This window comes from Carassius auratus, linkage group LG28B (genome assembly GCF_003368295.1).
Source record: "Carassius auratus strain Wakin linkage group LG28B, ASM336829v1, whole genome shotgun sequence".
NCBI lineage: Eukaryota > Metazoa > Chordata > Actinopteri > Cypriniformes > Cyprinidae > Carassius > Carassius auratus.
In genome coordinates this window covers 9,669,665-9,696,842 of record NC_039293.1, presented here as the reverse complement: position 1 = coordinate 9,696,842, position 27,178 = coordinate 9,669,665, and the positions used below count along the sequence as shown (strand labels likewise).

Here is a 27,178-nt window from a genome sequence, read left to right as displayed (position 1 = left end):
GAGTTCATACTGATGTCACTTCCCAATGCAAACACGCCCAATAAAATGGCCCCACCCCTGTCACTTGATTGACATTCAAATGCAAAAGGAATTGCGATTCCATTTGAGTTTTGGCAGTTTACATACGCAGTGCTGAGAGAGTGAAAAGGCAAATGCGGTAATTATTATTGTTATTTAAATATGACAGGCTCATAGCTCGTGAGATATGGGAATCACAATTGCAAACGGACTTTGTATTTCCATTTTAAATTTGGCAGACACTGTGCATTCACTTAAACAAAAATTAAAACAGTAATGCGCGATTTGCATTTGCGTTTGGATTATGTCACATTTTTATGCGTCCACAAATTGAAAGTCCGGAATATCATTCCATACTGGACGTTTTATTTAAAGTCAATGTCAACTTTAGGTTTTGTGTAACAAAAATAAAAATCGCTTTCTTTTTCTGGGTACAGTGTTTATTAACAGCATTTTTGCCTGATGTAGGCCTACTGTAACTTAACTATAACCACCTTAAGAACATGGTCACACATACATCACCGAGAGTCTGCATTTACATCTGCAAGACATATTTTTCAGAGAGTTTAGGACATTTCCTTTTAGATATCAAATAGACGTCTAATAGATATCTTTGAGATGTTTATGATTTAGGATGTATGTAAAACTTAGATCTTAAAGACGACTGTCAGATGTTTGTAGAGAGTACTGTAGATGCTTTCCATATTAAGAGATCTTTAACAGACATCTTTCAGATGTACGTGTGCTATCTAATCTGAGATTTTTTTTTACTAAAAAAATAAAAAAATAACAATGAAGCCACTGTGCAACTCAAGTATTGAAGAGCAGATGTTTCAGTCATTGACGTTGTTATGATATTTTCAGATTATTTCTAGTGAAATATACAGCGTAGAGTCCTGACAGATCTGAGGAGTAAAATAGTCTCTCCCAGACGTCTCTGTCAAAGTATATGAGATTAGAATAAGGGCATCCCAAAGCATAGTATGTTAAAAAAAAAATATGCCAAAAGTCCCCGGATGGTCTTCTATTTCAGGTGATTTTTGAAGTGTGAATCCGTGCACACTCTAACATACTTTTAGGGCGGAGTATAAGGCGGCACATGAGACTTATAGCCTACTGTATAAAGCAAAGGAGACATGTGATCCATAAATCCAAAGTAGATGGCGCTAATGAGAAAATACAAGCTGGCTATGAAGAAGAAGAAGAAGACTCTTCTGAGGTGAAGCGAACAGTTCACTGTATTTCACTTACACAACCATCAAACACATCTGTACCAGAGAATGTCTAATATTGCGAGAAGTTTCACTCTCACTACACTTCCGGCTTCTGAACTGGTTGCAGTTCCACTCTGATTCCATATGACAAGAGCAGAATGAATGGAGGTCAATGGCGGTATACCCCTCAAAATCCACTTTTCTCAGGACATGATTTTTTGTCTTGTAATTTGAATGTTTTATTGAAAGGAGATGCAAAGAAATTACAAATTGTTTTTTGTCGTCCTTGGGAAATGAGAAATAGGACAACGCTTGCCCACTATTAGAACAATTTATCATTGCACATCTGCGATTTTTTTTCCTTTTAAAATTTTTATTTATATTTAGCACTATTGAGCGTGACATTTGTTTGTGTTTTTTTAAGGTGGCAATACTATACCATATGTATCCGTTATTTCTTAACACAAGAATAACACAACAAGTACTCAAATTCAATTTATTTTCCGTGTAAATTTCACAGTACATACATAACAATAGGCAAATAAAAGTGCCAGCAACCAAAAAAAAAGTTGCTGCATTGAAAAGAAAAACTTGGGCGAAAAAGTTTGCCTTATCATTCTGATCCCACTGATTCTGATTCGGATATCATCAAGTGGTATCTCTGGTCGTAATCAGTCCTTCACTGACCAATCAGCTTTCATTAGCAGAATGCTAGCATGTTATGGGCAATAACAACTCAACCTGTAAGAAATCGAAAGGACATAAGTACTCGTTCATTCAACTCTCGACCTATAACCCATGTTGAACTTGCAAAACCTACAATCCGATCTGAGATTTATCAATGGCAATCGGGTGAAAGGGACAAATTTAGCCATCTAGCCTCATAGACTCCCATTCATTTTGCACTCATAGTGATCACCCCCAGTGGAACTGCAACCAATATTCGGTACAATAGGACTTAATAGGGAGTGGGAAGGCTCTCCGTAGAAGGGCTCTGTCTATACTGTTTGTTAAGCGACTTTTACTTCTGGTGTCTTCCTCCTGAAATAAACATTCAGTGCAGCAGGCAGCAAGCATGTGAGGAAAACATTCAGACTTCAATCTTCTATATATATATACGTGTGTGTATGTGTGTGTGTGTGTATTTATTCTTGTCTATGCTTTCAAATGTTTTTTCTTACCATTATTTTTCGGTGGCCGAGAGAGCTCCAAAAATTAAATAAATAAATAACACCTGGAAATCAAGAAAACATCTTTATCAGATTGACAGCAGATGCTGCAAATGCTCACAATGCAAACAAATAACGTGCTGTAAAATAATTTTTTATTTGATTGTGTTATGACTATTTGCTGTGTGTTTCTTTATTTGTTCTTGATTTACTGGTGTTTGCTGGTGTTTTTTGCATATGTTTTCTGAAGTTGCAACGCATTGAGCTCCCCCCGCCACCTTAATATTTGCTCGAATTTACAATAAATTGTAATCTGATGTTTCTTGATATAGGACTGTATTTGAAAGACACAGAACAATGTTAGGTTTAGCAATCAAAATCATTATGAACTACCATTGTTCAGTTACATCAGTTACTTTACAATGAATTGACAGACGGACATAAATCTATTTATTATGAAAACAAATTTAGAAGCTGATATATTTTTAATTTTGTCAGATTAGCTTTTCCCACAAGAACCCTGCAGAAAAACAATCAGGTTGGTATTCATTTTTATTCCTCATTCATTCATGATGCTGAAGAACAATCATGATTCATAGAGCCATAAATCATAAGATGTTCCTGCAGATGTTTATTTCAATCTCTGCAGCTGAATAAAATACAGAAAGAGAAACATAATGACAATTAAAGCTGCAAGTAGTGATGAAAGGGCTCTTGGACCCGGGCTCACCACCACCCAGTGGCCATAGGAGAACAGCGAACGTTTGGCCATTTGCTTATAAAAAGTTAAATATTTGTGCCACATTTCCTGCTGCCAACAGGTGGCGCTATAATTATAATTGAATATTGGCCTTTAGTTGTGTTCAGGCCAGGAGTCTTATAAAACGTGTGAAGACCCTCATTGTATGCATTAGTTACAACAACTTCCTGTTTCATAGTATTAATAGCAGCCTTTAGAACACAGTAAGTGTTGCTTACATGTTTGAGAATATTTCTAGCATGATTAGCACACAATGGCACATTTTATGGTGTTACTAATAGTGCAGAAAAGTATTGAAACATGTCACTTACTCTTGTCAGTAGGTAGCACTATACCTATAACCAAATATGAGCATGTAGATATCTTCAGGCCAGGACTCTACTAAAACTTGTGACGTTTGAGGCAGATTGGACATAGTTACAGTAATGTTCTGCTTCACTGCATTAATAGCATGCATTAACACTTAGCTAAGTATTGCTAGCATGTTTTAGCATGCCTCTAGAATATGGCCAGCATATTTATCAATTGTTGATGCTTTTTATCATGTTGCTAGGAGTCCATAACAGTGTTAAACATGCCACTTCCTGTTGCCAGCAGATGGCGCTAAGACTATAATTGAACATTAAAATGTAGGTGTGTTAAGGACATGACTCTTGTCAAACTTGTTAAATTTGGGCCAGATTGGACACTGCATGCCTGAGTTACAGTAACTTCCTGCTTCACTGCATTCATAGCATGCTTTAGCACTTAGCTAAGTGTTGCTAGCATGTTTTAGTGTGTTTGAGAATGTTGCCAGTGTATTTAGCATTTGATGACACTTTTTAATATGTTGCTTGGAGTCCAAAACAGTGTTAAACATGACACTTCCTGTTGCCAGCAGGTGGCGCTATGACTATAACCGAATAAGGGCATGTTGATGTGATAAGGACAGAATTTTACGCAATTTAACGTCACAAAGGTCTTATGATGACCCTCACCAAATATGAAGATAATCCGATTAAAACTGTAGGAGGAGTTCGTCAAAGTACGAGGCATGGAAATGGGTGAAAACTGCACAAAAATCTCAGGTAATGGTTCGCCATACGTGTGTAACGAATTTCAATTTCAACTAATTTCATGCATGTACGTGAAATGTAGCTCTGAATAGCAGACTATGTTCATAAAATTTTATTTCTGTGTGACAAATTTTCAAAGTAAGAATTCAATACAATATCTCCATTGACAGTTGAGGTATTAGCCATAAAAACGTAACCATAATTGGTAGACTTAAAACCAGCTACGGCTGTACTAAGCAATTGTATATGCTCATATAAACGCCAAAAGTTCATGGGGCACTAATCTTGTTTTGAGATAAATGCCTTTTATTCGCGATGTCTTGGATAAGTACTTCATTACCCACAATCCTGAACAATCCCACAGTGATGCATCTGATTGGTGGAACTCGTGGAACTGTCTAAACCCCGCGAAGGTCCTTGAAGACTGAAGATCATTAATTAAAAAATAAAAAATAAATAAAAATAAAAAGACTAAACCCCGCGAAGGTCCTTGAAGACTGAAGATCATTAATAAAAAAATTAAAAATAAATAAAAATAAAAAGGGCCGGCTGCCGTCCGTGAGGGAGCGGAGGAGTCGGCGCCGTTCGCCAGGGAGCCAGAGCCTGCCGCCTCCGTGACGGAATCCGGAGGGGCAGGGAACGGGGGACTCCTGCCGCTGCCCAAAATCGGATGGCAGCCGCCCCTCCATATCGTGGGCGGTCGGCAGCGAGCTCGCCCGTCCCCGGCAACTCGCTCCAGCCCACCGCCTCGAGCGTCCATGGCGGCACATACCTCGCCTGCTCGAGGGCACCGCGGATTCACCACAGCGGCGAGGGGGATCTTCAGCAGCGCGTCCCTCCTTCTCCCGGGTTTCGGCACCACTGTAACGATATACAAATCTCCATATTCATCGGGAAGAAGGAGGCGGGAACCGGCGCACGATCAAAACATAATTTTAATATTCAAAATAAACAAAACAGCACAAATAAAAAGCAAACACATAAAATAATGTCCCAGGCCTGGTCCTCTCTCGTCCTTCACGGTCGTCACTCCAGTTTTATATCCTTCCATCTCCTACGTGGGACTCAATACTGGCGGTGGGGCGCAGGTGTAGCTCATCTCCAATCACTACACCTGGCCTCACTCCTCGTTCCCACGCCTCTCAGCCCCGCCCCACTGACCACAGTGTCTACTAATAAACTCTGTGAGTTTCCTTTCAGTTACCCTGAGGGGTCTCCTGGCCACTTAGTGGTGCTGTAGCATCTAGGGGGAAGTGGAGGTGGCAGTTATAGAAGTCTTCTTGTATATGCTGCCTCCCCTTGTCCAAGGTTTCTAAAATTTTAGCTTGCCTCTCCCGTGCGATTCAGTGTCTCTCCGATGCTTAGGAACCTTTAAGTACACATGTTAAGCTTTATGTACTTTCTCAAAACCACATGGTGGTGAGTGTGCAGGTGAACACTTTGCACACTTTCTAAAATCCATGTAAGTTGTAAGTGTGCACGCAAGACTCTGCACACTTTCTGAAATCCTGTACGGTAAGGGTTACGCCCTCCGCTTCGTTCCCTTTCTTGATATAGTTAGACCTTGGTTCCTTGGGCTTCATTCAGCCAGTGTGTATTTGTTTGTACACTTTCAAACATCCCTTCCCTCAACATGAGGGGCTATTTGGGTGATTCTCGTGGTGGTTTAGCAGCGCTCCCCTTTTTGAAAGTGAAAGTGAAAGTGACGTGACATTCAGCCAAGTATGGTGACCCATACTCAGAATTTGTGCTCTGCATTTAACCCATCCGAAGTGCACACACACAGAGCAGTGAACACACACACACACCCGGAGCAGTGGGCAGCCATTTATGCTGCGGCGCCCGGGGAGCAGTTGGGGGTTCGGTGCCTTGCACAAGGGCACCTAAGTCGTGGTATTGAAGGTGGAGAGAGAACTGTACATGCACTCCCCCCACCCACAATTCAAATATTATTTACACGATTACTACTGAAAGAACTGCTATTAACTGCACATTCACTATATAAAATTCACTGGAGGACACGTCGTCAGATTTGGAAGTCACTCAAAAGACTCTTTTGCGGTTGTGGCTTCAGTCGACTTCAGTGAGGCGCAGTGGTTTATGGGATGAGTTCCTTTGCTCGGAAATGAAAATATGTACTGTCTTGTACCTTTGACTTTTTTTGATTTTCTCTTTGTTTTTTCACTCAGAAGGCTATGTTGTATGCTTATGAGTTCAGTCGTAGCTGGTTATCCTCAGACATGCTCTTAAACTCTTTAGATACAGTTGCCAGGTCTGTGCAGTTAACCCAACAAAATAGTTAATCAAACATTGCCCCAAAGTAGCCTAAATTAAGCGCATTTGGCAACAGTGCAGCATGCAAATACACGAAACACAACTGGATGTAAGGAAAGCAAAAAGGTAAAAATCTCTTGCTACCCTGCAGCATAGAAAAATGATTCTCACACTCCCGTTTATGTTCTATTTTTTTTCATCTTGCGATCGTTCCTTTATTTTTGTCTTATGTCCGAGTTTTTGCAGTTTAATTTTTTCATTGTAGATTAGTGTAATCTGTCCGCCCTGATGTCCAAACTCAGGGTATTATATTCAGTGTTGGGCAAGTTACTTTTAAAAAGTAATTAGTTACAGTTACTAGTTACTTCTTCCAAAAAGCTGGGAGCTGGCTCGCATATCTGAAGAGCCGACTCTATTTTTACTAATTTAGCCTATAGAAATTAAATAATTATGTAATAAAAATTGAAATATTATAGTCAAAGTCATTTAAAGAGTAAAAAAGTGTCTCTCGCTCAGAGATCTATTTGGTCTGATGAGAAAAAAAAACAGCTTCATCAGTTATAGTAACGCGCCACATTTTTTGGGCAGTAACGGTAACGGCGTTATTAAGATGAGAAGAGTAATCAATTAGATTACTCGTTACTGGAAAAAGTAATGCGTTAGTAATGGCGTTATCAGTGGTGGACGAAGTACACAAATCAAGTACTTGAGTAAAAGTACAGATACATATGGTAAAATATTACTCCAGTAAAAGTAAAAGTACTCCTTTTTCAATTTTACTCAAGTGAAAGTACAAAAGTACTCAATGTTTTATGTACTTAAGTAAAAAAGTACGGCGAGATAGATGTTTGCAATTTTATATAGGCTACTTAATTTAATTTTATATTAGCAAATTTTTTTATAATCCTACTGCTCAAAAAACCTTGGATTTTTTCAAAATAACCACTATATGGAGTCAAGATATATTTTTGTTGTTGATGTGGACTACGCTGATGAGTTATGTTCACTGTGAAGCTTACACTGTGATGTACCTGAGAGAAAACAGAGATGACCATCTGATTTTCACCAGTAAGAACAAAGTATTTTAAAGTTTGTTGTTTTACAGAACATCAAAGTTACAGTACAGACCAAAAGTTTGGACACACCTTCTCATTCAAAGAGTTTTCTTTATTTTTATGACTATGAAAATTGTAGAGTCACACTGAAGGCATCAAGGGCTATTTGAGCAAGAAGGAGAGTGATGGGGTGCTGCGCCAGATGACCTGGCCTCCACAGTCACCGGACCTGAACCCAATCGAGATGGTTTAGGGGTGAGCTGGACCGCAGACAGAAGGCAAAAGGACCAACAAGTGCTAAGCATCTCTCGGGGAACTCCTTCAAGACTGTTGGAAGACCATTTCAGGTGACTACCTCTTGAAGCTCATCAAGAGAATGCCAAGAGTGTGCAAAGCAGTAATCAAAGCAGAAGGTGGTTACTTTGAAGAACCTACAATATTACATATTTTCAGTTGTTTCACACTTTTTTGTTATGTATATAATTCCATATATAATTCCACATGTGTTAATTCATAGTTTTGATGCCTTCAGTGTGAATCTACAATTTTCATAGTCATGAAAATAAAGAAAACTCTTTGAATGAGAAGGTGTGTCCAAACTTTTGGTCTGTACTATAAATATGACATGATAATAAGGCCTGAAGTTAGAAAGGAAAACAAAATTTAAGGAAAAAATAATAAAAGAATTTTCATAATGATTTTATCCTTCTCAAATCTTGTCTGTGGTTTAAAAACACCTATGGCCAAATGGGGTGCATCTCTTCCCACTGATAATTACTGTAGTTACCATGTTCTGAACATCACATCCTTTCTTTTCTAACCAGATAGGTGGCTGAATAAAAATATTTGGACATTATTTATAAAAATTACATCAACTTAGCACCAACAAGCTTATTAGCTAGACAGTTAGCATCAGCTAACAATATTTACTTATTTTCAGTACGATGAACATTCATGTCTGTCTACTCGTCTAGTTAATCCAAACAATATACATATGTATAACGTTACTGTCGATAAACAATATAAAAACAGACGTCACAAAGGACATTTTAATTAAACTGTTAACATTACGGCAGCGATGAATTTGAACGTGCACAAGTTATTGTATTTAATCTGTGTTATTTTATGTTTTTTTTTGTTGTTGTTGTTTTTTTTTTTACCTAGAATTGATGTGTCTGCATCTTCTGCACTCGAGCATTTCAGTGGGCTTAAATAAATCACTCTTTACAATGGATTTAGTTCCCAAACAACTGACAGTTTTGACCCAAATATGATTTTCAGTTACAATAATTAATCCAAAATTTTGATATTAATAAGTTACTTTTAGCAACATCAGACGCACGCGCGCTCACAAGATCTCCCGGTTCTTACTTCTGTAGACTCGCACTAAACGGTTCATTTGAATCAGTGAGTGGTCGACTCCAGAACAGCTGCAATTGGATCATTCTAATTCGTAAACGAATTGTTTGGTGTGATTCGCGATCCGATTTAAAAGTTTCTTTTGAAAAGACTCAGTTCGTTCATGATGAATCAGACACCGCTTCTGCGTGTCGGAGCACGTGATATATTATAGGGAGTAACGATATGTTTTATGAAATGTAGTGAAGTAAAAAGTACGATTTTATGCTTTGGAATGTAGTGAAGTAAAAGTAAAAGTTGCTCAAAATAAAACTACTCCAGTAAAGTACAGATACTTGAAAAATGTACTTAAGTACAGTAACGAAGTAAAGCTACTCCGTTACTGTCCACCACTGGGCGTTATTCCCATCACTGATTATATTACTGTTTCCATATAGAGCAACAGCTACATTTGAACTAATATTCTATTTTATTCTGTTTACCTTCTTACTGATACAGTGGAATATAGTTCATCATATATGTCAAACCTATATGAGGACATTTTAAATTATAGAACCGTTTATAAAAAAAGGTGTTTATCCATAAAACTAATCATTTTTAGTTTTCGTCCGCAAAAATATATTCGTGACGAAAATAATGACGAAAATATTTAGTCAACGAAATTAACACTGATCGGTAATAAATCTGATTAAAAAAAGGAATCATTTCAAGTTGAAAAACCTCTCGTCTTAAAACTATTTTCAAGTTTAGGATATAGGACGGTATTTTGAACCCTTTGACTTGCCGTACATCCAGTCGTGCTTCATGTGCACGCTAGTTCTGATCGTACGTATAGTAACTCGGCAACTACGCAAGAATTGTAGTATGTTTGCGTAAAGGGCAATAGACATTCTGAGGGGAACAGAATCGACTGCTACACCGGCCCGACAGTCGAAAAGCGACTGGACTACTTCGTTTGCAAACCGCCAAATAAAAACCACAGAAGAAGAAGAAGAAGGAGGAAGAGGAGGAGGGTAACGGAGTTGTTACAGAGAGTGCTGTGCATGTGAGTTATAGGCTCGTTTATACAAGTTCCTGAGAAGAATCCATTGCTGTTTCTTGCCGACATCACGACATAACAACTGTAGGTCTTTTTGTTTTCTCACTACAGAGCTTAGTTTGACCAGTCTTGCCTGAACTAAAAAGCAAACGACAAATCCTTGGACTCGTTTTTCACTCTTTGTCTCGGTTTTATAACATCTTTTGGACGCAGCTGCAGCGAGTCTTCTTGAGGAGAGGTGAGCAATCCATGCAGCATATTTAACATATTTAAACCATTTTAAAATACGATTTACACAATTTATGAAACAATATATGATTTTATCGGACATCGAATATTTCCTGACCTCTGAACAAGAATGTAAAAAAACAACAACAACAAAAAAAACAACCTGTTCATTAAAACCCCTTTACGTGCAAACATCGCCGAGCCCCAGTTTATTATTGTTTCACTTTCACAGCACATTAAACATCACTGTCTTACTTCATCTGGACAAACTGTGTATCAATTGAAAGTTTAAAGACTCTAGCTTCGATATTTGACCAATATTTTGATAAAACATTGTTGCAGTGACAGATATTTAGTGATTTATGTCAGGAGTGCAAAATAATAAATCTGTATTATGCCACATTTTGAATAGAAATTCACCACTCACTCGTATTCAGTCACGTCAGCAGCGGTTTATTTGTGTTCACATAGACTCACTGAACAGCATCAATAAGGATTTTTAGACCAAAGATGCATATCTGCGGAGATAAATGGATATATTTACTGATGTTTACTTCATATTTCTTCAGACAGAATTGTCATTTCTATTCATTTTCCACGGATTTACGCGATCAGATGATAAACAGCCTCTCCCAGCGATCTGGTTGTGCGTGCAGTAGTCACAGCTCGTGCGGTGTGTGACTCAGACTCTGATTGGGTCTTTCAAACGTCAATCTTAGAGTTTCATATCTGGACACCGCCCCATCGTGTCACATGCTTCCTGCACACTTCCTGGTAGTTATCTGGCCAAAACAACACTGAAACACCTCTGTACACACAAAATATCCGAATAATAAACCCGCGATTACGATAGTAAAGCTTGGTATGAGAATTTCTTGAGATCTGGGGCGTTTTTATAAAAAAAAAATCGAAAATGTACATCGGAAATGCTAACTTGTGCAGCGATGAAAAAGGCTACAAATAACATATTTTTACAACAGTAAACGACCAAATTCCACCCCTGATCGCTAAAGGAAGTTATTATAAACACTCGATCGGGGTTTAAAGTGAGTTTTTAGTAAAAGTGTACTAATAATTTCATAAATTGTCAGATGTAGCTTGATGCTAACGTTAGCACCAATGCTACTAATAGCAGGTGCTTTTCTTCTTCATAATGCATTTTTGTCACAATAATTCACGTAAGGTCGTAAGAAAATGTTTTGTTGTATTTTTATAGTAAGACTTTTGATAAATAAGGGCTAAATGCAAACAGAGAATGAAGTTAGATTGCTGCTTTGTGTCTTTGTAAAGCCTGAAAAACCACAATCAAGGCTGATAAAGGTGGAATAAAAACAAAAGAATAATGATAAAAGAATAATGCGGATAATGTGTCATACCTGGCGGAGGTGTGAAATACTCGTTTGGTGAGAACAATACAATAATGAATCGGGCTGCTTTCAACAGTGAAACATACACAAAGAGCACAGGAATGTTTACATGTGAGATCTTATAGAGATGACAAGTGCCATAAATCTGATTAGCCTTCTCTAAAAACACACATGACATGGCCTTAGAAAATATTTCATAAAATTCACAGTTTTACAGATTCGATTATGAATTTTTTTTTGAAGGTTTGGAAGACTTGTGGCCTTAGCTACACTGTGTTTTCAAACTCATTTACTACATCAACATTTTTTTAAATACATTTAAAACATATGTTTTTAATATTTTTATTTTTGTTTTATGTTAGAGCTTATATATCTCTATTATCATAACAGTCTGAGTGATTCTGATTCCTGAACAGTAAACTTTAAAGTGTCAGCTTTGTGAACAAAGGTTGATTATGTATCTAGTCAGAAAGAATCATGAGCAGAAACCTTTTTATTTTGGGTATGTAATTTCGGTCTCCATGCCAAAAAAGGGGGGTTACTAGTATTAAGACCTGAGCGATTCTGTGGTCTTTGGATATATTCGTGTGAATGATTGCTTGAATGTCTAGAGTACTACTGTAAGGAGAAACTTACATCCGAAACTTGGCTAGATATAAATAATGAATGTTTTTCAAACTTAAAAATCGGATATGGTTATATCAAAGACAAGAGAAAACATCCTCCTTACATTAATGCATGTGGAAATTCATTAAGATTCAACGCAGATCTATGAAGATCAATCGCAGCCCATGTCTCACAAACATACAAACCAGTATGTACAACATAAGACAATAATCGAAAGAAAACTGAATATAAAACAACTACAACTCACCGCTGCTTGAGAAGGAGTGAGATGAACTTTAACACTTGTTAATTCCCACCCCCTCTTTCAAACTCTTAATATATTTAATTTCTTAGTACTATCCACTTTTTTCCAAAACACAAGCACATATATCTTCATACATTTAAAGAATCTGTTAGCAACAAAATTTCTGGCTTTACCAACTCATTTAGCTTCTTCTTTAAATCTTTTCCTTAATTGTTTTATTGTTTTAACCCAATTGTTCACTTTTAAGATAGTTCAAGTAGTTCTCAATGAGGATATTTTTATTTTAATAATGATCAAATATCTAAAAAGGAACTACCATTGTCCTACATTTGATACTACTTACTGCTTAATCTTGCTTCTCTATTAGTTAGTAGTATTAAGTTTTAATGTAGTACTACCAATACTTCCTGCATAGTTACTTGTTAACAATTGTAATGGCGATCCAAGACTTATTCTTCACCATTTCCATTAAGGGGTGTCACAAAGTATTTGACACGTGAATCAAAAACTTGATTGAACATGTTTACTTTTTCCTTGTCTTGTTACATTACAAAATAAATTCAAAAATAAAGTCTACACTTATTCCAGTTTCAAAAACAATAAATTTTCACGGTCAAAAGACTGTCTAGTTCCAACCCTTCCTTCCTTCCGTATACTTCTTCAAAGTTTTTTTATGCATACGTAATACGTATGTAACTAGTCAAAGTCACGTGATACAAAAACAAATAATACAAAATACAAATTTTTCGAAAACATAACTTTACATAATCATTCTTAACATAAGGAAAAAATTAATTGTAATTGTAAAATATTACAAAATTATTAATGTTGTTATGGCTCTAACAACAATGGACCATGATTCTAAAGTGTTCGTTGTAAGTGTTATTGTATGTTGTTTTATTGTGTTGTATTACTAAATGGAATGCACTAAATTGTCTGAACTGCATGCTTACAGTGATTCTCTATCAGTTGTAGCGTGCACAAGGTGCAATACACTGATTTAATAAGACTTTGACTAATTGCTTTGTTCCTTTTTTTAAGTCGTTTTGGATAAAAACTTCTAAATGCACATGTAGCCTAAATGTTATGATATTAACAATAGTCCAGTCAGGTCACCTTTATTTATATATAGTGCTTTTAACAATACAGACTGTGTCAAATCAGCTTTATAATAATACTTATTATTTATTTATTAGTTTGTTTCTTCACCTATAAAACTAAATGTTAATTATTTAATTTATCTGAATGTACTTATTAGAAAGTCAAATTATATTAATAAATTATATACTCTAGTTATTTGCCTGTAGTGAAGATGGGTGACATCGAATTTCTGTGTATATGCTTTTTATTCTTACTGTTATTTATGTTTGGGAGAATTCACATTATGTTCTTTTATGTATTTCTATACAGATATCATATTTTGTTATTAAATGGAGCAGAATGAAAAAAAACACATGAATAGAAATGTTAACAATAGAAAGAAAGAAACATAATGTGTGAATTAGCACAAATGTGAGTGCAATGTAAGTTTCTGAGCATTTTAAATCGTGAAGTCATGGCCTAATGGTTAGAGAGTCGGACTTGCAATCGAAAGGTTGTGCGTTCGAGTCTCAGGCCGGCAGGAATTGTGGGTGGGGGGACTGCATGTACAGCGCTCTCTCCACCCTCAATACCACGACTTCGGTGCCTTGCTCAAGGGCACCTAACCCCCAAGTGCTCCCCGGGGCTCCGCAGCATAAATGGCTGCCCAATGCTTCGGGTGTGTGCTCACAGTGTGTGTGTGTTCCCTGCTCTGTGTGTGTGCACTTCGGATGGGTTAAATGCAGAAAACGAATTCTGAGTATGGGTCACCATACTTGGCTGAATGTCATGTCACTTTTACTTTTAAGTTGATGTGCTCTTTGTGTCGGAGCTGTTACTTTTTTAATGTTGTAATAAAATAATTTTCAAAGAGAAAACACCTTATATTTGCTAGGCTCTGGTCTCTTTGGCTTTACTTGAGTAAATGCTTAAAAGTGTAAATGAATTATAAAAAACTCTGAAATCTGCTTCCAGAGAAATCAATGTTCTATGAAACTCCTCCTACAGCAGTCACATCGACAGTGAAGCTCCTCCCACAATAATCACATCATCAGTGAAGCTCCTCCCCAACAAATCACACAATCAGTGAAGCACCTCCCACAATAATCACATTATCCGTGAAGCTCCTCCCACACAATCACATCAACAGCGAAGCTCCTCCCACAACAATCAAATCAACAGTGAAGCTCCTCCCAAAACAAAACACATCATCAGTGAAGCTCCTCCCACAACAATCACATTGACAGTGAAGCTCCTCCCACAATAATCACATCATCAGTGAAGCTCCTCCCACAAATCCTGCAGAATGGAACACTCTGAAGATACTGAAGAACACACAGGTTGGTGTTCATTCTTGATTCTTCATTAATAATGCTGATGGTTATAAAGCTTCAAGCACTTTTATATTTCTGCAGGGACACTTTCTATGAACTGGGTACTTTTTCTTCTAAAATGTTAGATATGTTGGATAGTTAATCAAAAATTTAATAGTTCTCCTCATAGAAACATGGGATTAGTGCCTATAATTGTTTTTCAGGGACGTATAAATTACAAAAGTCGTGGCCTAGTGGTTAGAGAGTCGGACTCGCACTCAAAGGGTTAGGAGTTTGAGTCTTGGGCCGGCAGGAATTGTAGGTGGGGGGAGTGCATGTCCAGTGCTCTCTCCACCCTCAATACCACGACTTGGGTGCCCTTGAGCAAGGCATCGAAACCCCCAATTGCTCCCTGGGTGGCTGCCCACTGCTCCGGGTGTGTGTTCACTTTGGATGGGTTAAATGCAGAGCACGAATTCTGAGTATGGGTCACCATACTTGGCTGAATGTCACGTCACTTTCATAAAAACAATCAACATCTTATATAATAACTTTTTTTTCTGCTGTTAAATTAGGGTTCACATTTATATTCCTTCATAAAAGTTCCTGAAAACTAACCGTTTTTTTATTTCAGAACGATTATTTTGATAATCAATTAATCTGTCGATTATTTTTACGATTAATCGATTAATCGGTTTATGTACTTATATTTTAGTTTTTTCCATTTTTTCCCCAAGTAAATTATTAATAAAGGGTCTTTATCATTCAGCATAGATTTTTAAGAGATTTTAACCATTTTGCATTGTCATATCCTCATCAAAAATATACCTGGAGTTGTTTTATTATGTTAGTAATCCTTTGTCAAACTCTTCTGCAATCAAAACACTGACCCATACTCTAGCAAAATTCACAAGGAGATTTCAAATATTGTTTTCACCATGGCAGTCCTTAGAGCTCCTAAAGTAGTTTAACATCCCAAACAAAGCTTAAGGAATCTTTGAGAACATATTTTCACGAAGTATAAGGATAAAACAGAATAAAATTGCAGTGCATTGTATTTTATTATTTACTGGGAAAAAGCTTTATAGCTTATGCTGTGAAATTGTAAACAATCCTTCGAAAAAAAAGTGCCAATGGCATGAAACCTGAATGGAACTCACAATTTAAAGTAAAATCCATCAGAAGGTTGTCCAGAAAAAAAAAATTGGTACACACACAAAAAACCTGCTGTGTGAAAAAGAGCAGTGAATACTTAGAAAAGAAGTGCATTTTAAATATACTCAAACATTTACCTCTCTCATTCAGTCATAATTAGGCTGCAAGTCTGAATTATGAACTGGTAAACGACAAACTGATCACATAACATGTTTGTAAAGCTTTAAATGTTAACTGTTAAAAAGCAATGTTATCAGCTTTTACGACTAAACATTTGCAAACAACCTTGTACTGGAGAATCTGCACAAATAAAATTCTTAGGGGCCGTTCACATATCGCACCTAAAAACGCGTGGAAAACGCTAGTCGCGCCGCTTTCTCCTTCTTTCCAAAGCGCTCGGGCAGAAGCGCCCCTGAGGCGTCTGCCTTTGCTAAGCAACCATGACGTGCTCTCTCCATGACGTGCCCTCTCCATGAAGACCCGGAAATTTCAGCAAAGTATAAATGGATGCGGTGTGGACGCGCCTGGAAAAACCTGCTGTACTGGCTGAGTAAAACCTCCGGTGGCTCATTACTGCCACACTTTGGTCACCGCAGATTTGAAATATGCACGAAATGAGCCGCTTATGGCAAATAAAATTTATTTAGCGACGAATCGATTACTAAATGAGTTGACAACTATTTTAATAATCGATTTTAATCGATTAAATCGATTCGTTGTTTCAGCTCTAGCAATAATGCTGCAAGCAATAAAATATCACCTGGATAAATCTGTCCTAACCAGACATTACAAGCAACATGACAGAAACAAGTTTTCACAGTTAATAAAGTTCATCTTCATCTTCAAAAGCAGCAGATTCAACTGAGATTCAGATCAACTCAAAGATGGAGTTCCTACCCAAAGAACAATGTCGAAATATTTTATTATTGTATATCATTTTGCTTCATGATATAAATGTTATACTTGTAATTTTCTATGAGTTTCATGTTATATTCTATTGTGTGTCATTTGTAGTTGCTTACTCTTTCATGAAGGAAAGTAGAAGCTTTTTACAAACCGTTATGTACTGTTACTAAGGAGGCTGATTTAGAGGCTGTAACACTTTTAAAGGCGGGCGTACACGATGCGATTTTTGCTGTCGTACGAGTTCGCATGCAATTTTTTTTTTTTCAATCGTATGGAAATCGTGTATTATGCTCGTATATGGTCGTGGCTCGTATCATGTGCGAGGAATTACGAGTCGAGCGGAGTGGCTTAAGGTGGGCATACACTGTGCGATTTCGGTGCGATTTTGTTAAACTAATTAATGTTAATATATTTTAACTGAATCTTTGAGTAAGTTTTTTTTGCACATTTAAGTATGTTACAGTTAAAGTACAGTACAGTTTTGTAACTTTTGTTACATAATTACATTTAAAATTACATTTTAATTTAAACTTTTTTTTTTCATTTACCTGTGTATGTAAGCACAGTTGTAGTGTTAATGTTCAAACTGTATTTAGCATGGTAAAGTGTCTGACAACAATTAATATTCTTATTAGAATAATGTTCAAACTGTATTTACCATGGTAAAGTGTCTGACAACAATTAATATTCTTATTAGAATAAAACTGCCTCATTTTTTAACTGTAGAGCTGTAGCTGAATAGTTTGGCCTACTACGCTGCTGAAATGTAATGTTGGTCATTATGGTGCAACTTAATATTTAATAACAAATATTTTCTGAAGTGGTACTTGGTATAAAAAGTTTGAGAACCAATGGTTTAAAGAAATGGTATAATATGAAATCCTGCTTTTTAAGAACTTTTCAGTAAACTCTTTCTTCTTTCCCCTTGTAGAGTCATCGAGGATCCAGCTTGTTCTTGAAACATTGGTAAGAAATTGTTCATCTGCTACATGGCACTTTCACTTCTGCTAGAGATGCTTTGACCTTTTGTGATAGGTTTTGATTGTGCTTAGTTTAATAAAAATGTACTGAATTTGATTTGACTTGTTTTACTACACTGTAATGTTAGTGTTCTGATTAAAACAGTGTAACTGGGGGCTCTGAAAACACTGCTTGTGAATAATTTGTTAATATTGTAAATTTTCATCTGAATACATTAAATAAGTGTTTAATGAATAGTGTTGTCCACTTTGTTTCCAACCTCACTGTTACTGAACTGTAAAGTGAAAATATTGTGTGATTTATTTTGCATTCAGTTTTCAGTTAAATATATTTCACAATATCAAAGTTATTGTGAAACATTGTGAACATACCTAAACTCACTGGTTAAATCTTATGTGCCCTCCAGAAGTTTGCACTCTGCAAGTGAACGACGCCTTGTGGTGCCATCCCAAAGAGGTTCATAATCACTCTCAAGGACCTTTTCCTGGACTGTGTCCAGCTGGTGGAATCACCTCCCAATCTCAATCCGAACTGCTGAGTCTTTACTCATTTTCAAGAAACATCTTAAGACTCATCTTTTTCACCAGAACTTAACCAACTAATGCTAGCACTTTTCTTTATTTTCTTGTCTTTTATATATATATAAAAAAAAAAACCTGGCTATGCGTTCTGTACTAGACTGAGACTTGTCATAGCACTTGTATCCTGTTGTTGTTCGCTTGTACACCTGACTGCTTCTGTTGTTCTCATTTGTAAGTCGCTTTGGATAAAATCGTGTGTTAAATGATTAAATGTAAATGTTTATACAGGACGGTACAGAAAGTGCACAAGTGGGAGAGAGTGGAGGGGACGGCGTCAGAAAGGACCTAGCGCTGGGACACTTTCAAGGATCACCCGAAGCACAACCACACTGTATACACGAGGCTGCTGGTTCTAACATTTTAGAGTGCCCTGGGTAGAAATCTCATTCTGCATTCCCCACGGTAAAGAAGACACAGTCCGGGGGGGGGGGTTCCCATTAGAAATCAACTGGTGGAAGTTTCCCTTCTCGAACTGTTCAACACATTTTCACTGCACAAATGTACACAACTCTTGTAATGAGACACATTACTAAAACATGTTTTTGACAGAAACTGTAGGTTTCCACCAAAATAAAAGATCCACTGGTTTCAGTCAGTAAGTGGTGCTGCAAAAAAAATATGCATTTATGTGCCAAATTATTTCACAAAAACCTTTAAATATTATTGTATTTGGATTGTTCTACTACCTGTTTTTAGCATTACCTCCCTGCATACTCTGCATAATAAAGTGTGGGATTATTTTCATCTGTTTTATACAGTATGTTTCCAAAATTAAACTGCTGTTTGACAATTTTGACCAAGTGGTAGATTATTGAAGTTGTTTGTAAAGCCATTGCTGCCAGTCATTAGATTTTTAGCCTTGCGTAACTTGTTGATCTAAATGCCAACTAGGATCTAGGTGTATTTACACACGGTGCAAGGTACGACGGGGAAACAACGTCGTGTTATCAACGCTGATTAACTTTTCAAAATCAACACCTCATTCAGCTTTCCTCCCAGGTCTGCAGCACGACCCTAATTCATCCGTAATGCAGGTAAGACGGTGAAACAGCGTCGCGATTTCAACGGTGAATCCACGTCGTGATTTCAACGTTGATCCAATTTGCAAAATCGAAAGGTTATTCAACGTTGATTCAACGTCGTGATTTCAACCGTACATCAACGTCACGATTTCAACGGTGAATCAACGTTGAGATTTCAACGTTGATCCAATTTGCAAAATCGAAAGGTTATTCAACGTTGTTTCAACCATGGTACCTGACGTTGTTTCAACGTTGAATCAACGTTGAAATGCCGGCTGGGATGCCACATTTTATTTTCAAGCATACTAGTGGCGTATCAGGTCCTAAAAAAGGAAGTTTGGCAGCATATTACAGATCCTATTACTGCCCCTCATAATAAAAGTTAAAAGAAAAACCGTATGTAATTAATATATATATATATATATATATATATATATATATATATATATATATATATATATATATATATATATATATATTTAAATAATTTTTTTTTTTTTTTTCAAAATGCTGTGTGTTAATTAAAATGCAGCAGTATTAATGAGCAAAACATTCAGAAGTTAAAAGCACTATTTAGGCGTGGCTGGGAGCAGGTGTAGATTTCCAATAACATTTGGAAAATACGAACGTTTTAATGAATCCGAAAATTTACGCCAAAACCACTTTACACGCGATTTACACAAAAATTCGTTCTGCTCGTGTTTCATGAATGAGACCCATTATGAGTCATTTTCTCCTGATAACCACGAAAGGAACTTAAATTACATTTTCAGTTTTGATCGTACAGATAAGAGCAATACATCAATCGAATCTGTAAAGGGTGTTCTTTTTTTTAATACAGACAAAATAACAACAGAACTTTGTGCACTTACAAAATAAAGATAACAAACAAGGTGTGCTGTCTGCAGCCTTTGTCTCCGCTGATCTTCATGTACAAACACGTCATTAAAATGAAGTGTAACTCCGTGAATACTCAACTAAGAGACATGAGAGAGATATCTATAGAAAGCTTGACATGTCTGCTTTTAAACTAAACAAGTGCTGCCAAAACAGATATTCTGTGATAAAGTAATCCATATGAAAACAACGCGATGTCTGTTTTTCACATCTCCCTTCATTATATTTACTGTGACCACGCCCCCGCGCTGAACGCGCTATTCAGATTCAAACTGAAGCGCGCGGCTTGAATACACACACACAGAAGAAAAAGCAGCCAGACTGTTCAAGTTTTTTTGATTTTACTCTTTATTTTTTCGCTTTGCGATGAGAGCAATAAGACATAATGAACCCCGAAAAGATGTGATGTGGTTGAGGATTTGAGAAATGGATTTCCTCAGAAAAAAAAGATGAAGTGCTTTATTCAGCAGAGATCATAAACATGAGTAAGTCTCTTTTTATTTATGCATATACTTGTAGTACTAGTTTTCACATAACCTATAAACATTTTACTAGTTAGACTTTTTCCAAAATATAATTCCCGACTAAATGTTATACCATTCAAAAGCTTGATGTAAATAATATAAATGTAACAAATAAATGTGACTGTAACAAATGTAATAATGCTGTTCTTTCAATTTATCCCCCCTAATAAACCTGAAAAAATATTCTCAGCTCTTTTCAACATTAATAATAATAATAATAATAATAATAATGATGATAATAATAATAATTTTTGGTAGAAAATCAGATTGTTAAGATAAAGATTTTCGTTTTCTATAAATTGTATCTTAATTTTGATCAATGTTTTATCAATCAATTGCCCGTATTTTATAAATAAGAAGCAAATATATAACAGACAATGAGGCTGCGCTGGCAAGATCACTTGCATGTGACCTGGAGGGCGCCGAAACTCAGCGTGTGCCTCACAGATTTGAGAAATACAAGGCTATCTATTACAGAAAGCTTGAAATGTCTACTTTTAAACGAAAATATTAAAACCAAAATAAATAGGCTACTCTCTGATTATGTAATCCATAATGTGCATTTCTCTCTGGCGTTCATTGGCAAGTGAGCATCGTCAACTTAATCTTTGCAGCAACACAGAAAACACCAGTTTATTACTAAACAATTAAAAATGTCTCCTTGCATTTTTTGGAACCAGCAGGCCATTCTGGGTTGAGCGAGACCCCACGGTATGAGCGAACGGAGCGTAATATATGGAGAAATGCGCAAACCCGAACCTCATGTCTGCTGAACAGAAACATAAAAATAGACATAGCCAGACTAGACTATTTTAGAACAAATGATGAGCTTATTTTTTTTTTTTTTTTTGCCTAGTTCCTATGTCTATGGCCCAATGACGATTTGATGAGCATTTACTACATTTTAAAAATGCGGGTCAGGAAGCAGGTAGAGTACAATATTTTCTTTTCCTTTTTTGCGGTCTGAGTTGCGGGCGGGTTAGTTGAAAATGTTGGTCGGGTGCGGGTTATTTATACATTGACCCGCACATCACTGACGTCTAACCATAGCCCAAGAATAGACTACTCATCAATTACACTACATATACATGTAATAGACAACAAAATGAGGCATAAGGATTCTTTTCACTCAAATATAACAGGTTCTCATAAATGAAAATCCATCCAAACTAACTGAATATAAAGGGATTTATTTTGAACAATTATATAGACAACAACAACTTGGACAACATTCAAACATAAAAATTAACAAATAAAACATTGGAAAAATATGTAAAACAATTAATTTTTAGGAATTAACTGTTTACTTTAGATCCATAACCCCCAACCCCTGCCCTCCCTGGTGCTTGTTTGAAATGATTAGAAATAGCATTTTTTATTTCACATTCCGTAGCTGATGGAAAGCTGGTCATCACTGCGTCTGCCAAATGAGAAAAAGGAAAGAATTATTGCTCAAGAAAAACATTGTTGACGATCCCTTTTAACTAATTAGTCAATCACTCTTGCTAGGATGATTTAATAGATAGAGTTAACAGAATATAGATTGAGACTATATAATTTATATCAATATAGACAATAATTTATATCAATATTATAATTAATATCAATAATTGAACATTTTTGCTCGCTTAATGGTAAAGCAATACGGCGTTTAACGATACGCGTATTGAACAATTCTGTACAAGGCATATATATATATATATATATATATATATATATACATATATATATATATATATATATATATATATATATATATATATATATATGTATGTATGTATATATATATATATATATATATATATATATATATATATATATATATATATATATATATATACACGTGTATATATATATATATACACGTGTATATATATATATATACATATATATATGCTTTTTATACACACACACATACATACATATATATCTGAAATTTTCTTCTGGAATGTTCATTTTTATCAAGCTCATATAATTTCTGTAATTTCACTTAAATGGCAATGAAAATGACCTATTAATTTTCAGCGAGAGCATTAACTCGATCTCTCAAGCGACGCCATTCTCTTAGATATTTGGGATCCATAACTGCTGAATATGGAAATAAAATTAACATTATAATTGATTATGTAACACTGTTATCCCAAGACATGTCTGACTACTATCATAATGTGTTTTGAAACTGAAATACAGTATTTTTTTAATTATCGTTCTAATGAAGGTGAAAACAGATTTTATTCTCATTTCAACTTTAGTTCTTCCCTCAAGTTTAAAGGGATAGTTCACTTTGAAATTAAATTTTGGTATGTTTTAGCTTACCTTAAGGACGTCCAAGATGTAGGTGTCTTTGTTTCCGCAGTAGTTTCAACTTTGATTTTTTAGGTCAAACTATTCTTGTCTGTCAGTCATATAATGCAGGTCTATGGTCACCACCTAAAAAGGCCATGCACAGAGAAGTCCAAATTAAACAATTCCCCATCGTAAGTACACATTGATGGGCTAAGACACGAAACGAGCAGTCTGTGTGAGAAAATGAACAGTATTTATATCGTTTTTACCTCTTGTACACAGCCACGTCCAAGTGATATGAGGACTCGCGTGCTTCCAGGTGTGTGATGCGTCCGCGTTCTGGCTTAATTTGCGCAAGCGCCGCACTTAGACTAAGCCAGCCCAGAATGCGCACACACCGAAGCACCCGCGCCCTCAGATCACTTCGACGTGGCTGAGCGATTCGACCAATCAGATGAAAGCAGCGTTTCAGCTCCGCCCACAAGTGCGAATGAAATATTGAAGCCATAAACTGAAATAATCAAAACGTACATGGACCAACTGTCTTGTCCATGTTCTCTCACTTGAATCCTCTTCTTGAGATTTGAGTCTCTGACCTTCTGTAAGCCCCGCCTTGTTCACGCAGTGATTGACAGGGCGGGAGGGGGCGGAGATGTGATCAGCTCTGAATGCATTTTCAATGTGCACTTTGAATTTTGCTACATTCATTGCGGGACATTGAATGAAAATGCAATCGTAAGTGTCTTGACTGTGAGTGTTAATGCATTTAAGAAAAATAGCATTTTAAATGATCATTTTGCCACAGTTTTTTCTTTAACGTGTTAGACATATCTAATCATTTCTGTAATACATTTGAATTTGAATTTTGCAACTTGTGCAAAAACTGGTTAATTTTGCAAAAACTGGTGTAGGAAATGGCAAATGAAAATTATGTAATTTAATTTTAATTTTCATTTTGCACCAAACGTTGCACAAATGTACTGGAAAATGTAAATGTAAATACAGAAATGCATTGCCATTTTACATTTTGCATTGTCATTTTGCATATTACATCCCAAATTGAATAATGCTACCCATATGCTTCCATACCTAATACTTTATCCTTGAAATTATTAAATATGCTATTTATAGATATGTGTTCACATTCATGTCGGGAGGCAAATCTTGTGTGTATTTTTGCACAGGATGCACAAAGGCACCTTATCAGTGCGGTGACTTGAACAAATGAACTGATCATGCGCGACGCTGACCAATAAACAAAGGAGTTGACTTATTGAATTGGTGGAAATTATGATTATTTCTAGAGATTTGTTCATTTTCGGTTAGTTCACCAAAATGATTCGTTCAGAATCGTTCACTGATTCGTTCAGTGATAATTTCTTCGTATTACACAAAATATGCCAGCAGGTGGCAAAAAAAAGAGTGTGTTATGTGGTATGTCTTTAGTCAACGAACGTATTCACTTGTTACAAAAACTGATCTGGCTTTATTAAAATGTGTGTATAATCGCATTCAATATATAAAGTCTAATTAAGTTGTTTAGATGGACAAAGCACAAGGTTTTCTTGCCTAATTAGCATTTTAATTGTTTGGTCAGTTTGTATATTATATATCCACATTCATAAATTGGGGATTAAACGTGGAGTTGCTAAATATCAAAACAAGCGTATGTGCACAGTACTGTACCTATAACTGCGCTTTGCATTTTCCGAGATTGACATGTTAAATGGCAGACTGAACTGGTTTACTGTCATTCATTTCATTCATGAACAAGATAAGCTATGTACCAGTTTATTTCATTCACGAACGACGTGTATACGTTCATTCAGCTCGTTCACGAATGACATGTGTGCCAGTTCAATCATTTCATTCACGAACAGGATGTCCTAAATCATTCAACTCGTGCACGAATGACATGGGTACCAGTTCAGTCATTTCGTTCACGAACGATAAGATCTCTAGATCTAGTTCAGACTCATATGAAACTCGTTAATTGAAGGGCATATTCGTTCACTACATTGAACAAATCACATACTCTAGTAACATCTCATACTCGAAGGCTATTGGCTATTCTTTGACAGGATGAAATGGTTCAGTTACCCGGTTCACCGAGCTGCGCATGCGCTACTAATAGCGCCAGGCTGCTGTGGAGGGAGGAACTTCACTGAACGAGAAATAGGAGTGGATTACATGAACGAGAATGATTCGTTCACCTAAAAGATTCATTCAAAAAGAAAGTAAGTTATGACTATAACTATGGATCTATGAGACCGAACGATGACCGTCACCATGATCTTACCTTGAATGACGCCATTCTGCCAGCTCTCTTCGAGACCTAATGTAAACAATGTCAGGTGACTGACCCCTAGTGGTTGGTTCCCTATAAAACATCCGGATGAACCGAACACTTCCTCTTGCCTGGAACGCCTCAGTTCATCCGAGTGACAAGAAATGGTGACGGTCATCATTCGGTCTCATAGATCCATAGTTATAGTCATAACTTACGATCTATTTCAACCTCACTCAGACAGTAACCACAGTCTTACCTTGAATGACTAGTCCCATCAAGGTCACAAGGGAATTTAAGCCTCTCCTTCTTTACATCCCTGCTTAGCGGTCCACCACATTGACCCTGTAATACCGGGCAAAGGTACAAGGTGAGCTCCATGATGCCGCTGCACATATGTCCGTTAGTGCCACCCCCTTCAGTGCTGCCCAGGATGTGGCCAGACTCCTGGTAGAATGAGCTACCAGGTTCCCTGGGACTGGTAAGCTCTGACTGGAGTATGTGTGTGCTATCCAATGTGATAGGCACTGTTTCGAGGCTGGTTTTCCGATACTTTTCTTATCGAAACACAAAAACAACTGAGTGTGTAAATGTAACGACTGTGTCCGCTCAATGTATGTGCGAAGTGCTCGAACTGGACATAAGGTAGCAAGATCAAGTTCTGTACAAGAGAGATCAGGATCAGGTTGAAACGCTGCAAGTTCGATTACTTGATTGATCGTGCAAGTATTAAGAACTTTAGGCAGGAAAGCCGGGTTCGGCCAAAGAGAGACCCCTGAATAGTTTGCCTTCCATCTCAGACAGTCTTCACTTACTGCTAAAGAATGTAACTCACCCACTCTCTTTGCTGAACAGATAGCAAGAAGAAAAACTGTTTTCCACGCCAGTGATTTAAGATCCGCCTTGGCCAATGGTTCAAATGGGGCTCTAGTCAATGACTGTAGAACCATTGGAAGATCCCAGGATGGTGATCTCAGCCTTTTTTCTGGATAGAGGCGACGTGCACCTTTGAGAAATTGAGTAACCAACATGTGTTTACCAACTGATAAACCTTCCAAAATACTGTGGAAATGGGAAATAGCCGCCACATAAACTCGTACTGTGTTGACTTTTTTTCCTGAGTCTAAAAGTGACTGAAGAAATCATAAAATGGAATCGAGACCACAATTCATGGAGTCTAAGTTTTTGTCCTGACACCAGTTAGAGAACACACGCCACTTACTCGAGTAGTTATCCCAAGTGGAAGGCGCTTTAGCATTGTTTATGGTTTTCCTTACTGCCTCCTCTAGCTGACAAGAGAGGGGCTCAGTAGGGGCCAAACCCAGAGTTGTAATGTGGCTGGGTTTGGGTGCCAGATCTGTCCCTCCACTTGAGAGAGAAGGTCTGTTCTGGTTGGTAGTGGCCATGGATGGCACGTACCAGACGTAGAAGTGGGAACCAGTGTCTCTTTGGCCATTTCGGGGCGATCAGTAAGATCTTGCAACATCCCAGATCCACCTAGAGCTGTAGTCAAGTCCAGCTTTGTCGAGTCCAAGTCAAGTCCAAGTCCAGGACTAGTCGAGACCGAGTCAAGACCGAGTCCAAAGAGGTTCGATCCAAGTCAAGTCCAAGTCCGAAAGTTTCAAGTCCAGGTCAAGACCGAGTCCAAATGAGAGAAAAAAGGGTCCTCTTCAAGACCACATACTTAACTAATGATAATGTTTGTGATGCAAAGACAGCATATCTCCTATTCTAAGA

General features: G+C 36.9%; 1 long non-coding RNA gene across 1 annotated transcript; it reads left to right on the top strand.

Annotated features, from left to right (window-relative positions):
- Positions 1–9,834: 9,834 nt before the first annotated feature.
- On the top strand, positions 9,835–14,661 carry LOC113067518 (uncharacterized). Its single transcript, XR_003279397.1, has 3 exons — positions 9,835–9,949; positions 10,055–10,181; positions 14,465–14,661. It is a non-coding gene; the product is annotated as an uncharacterized LOC113067518 (long non-coding RNA).
- The last annotated feature ends 12,517 nt before the right edge of the window (positions 14,662–27,178 follow it).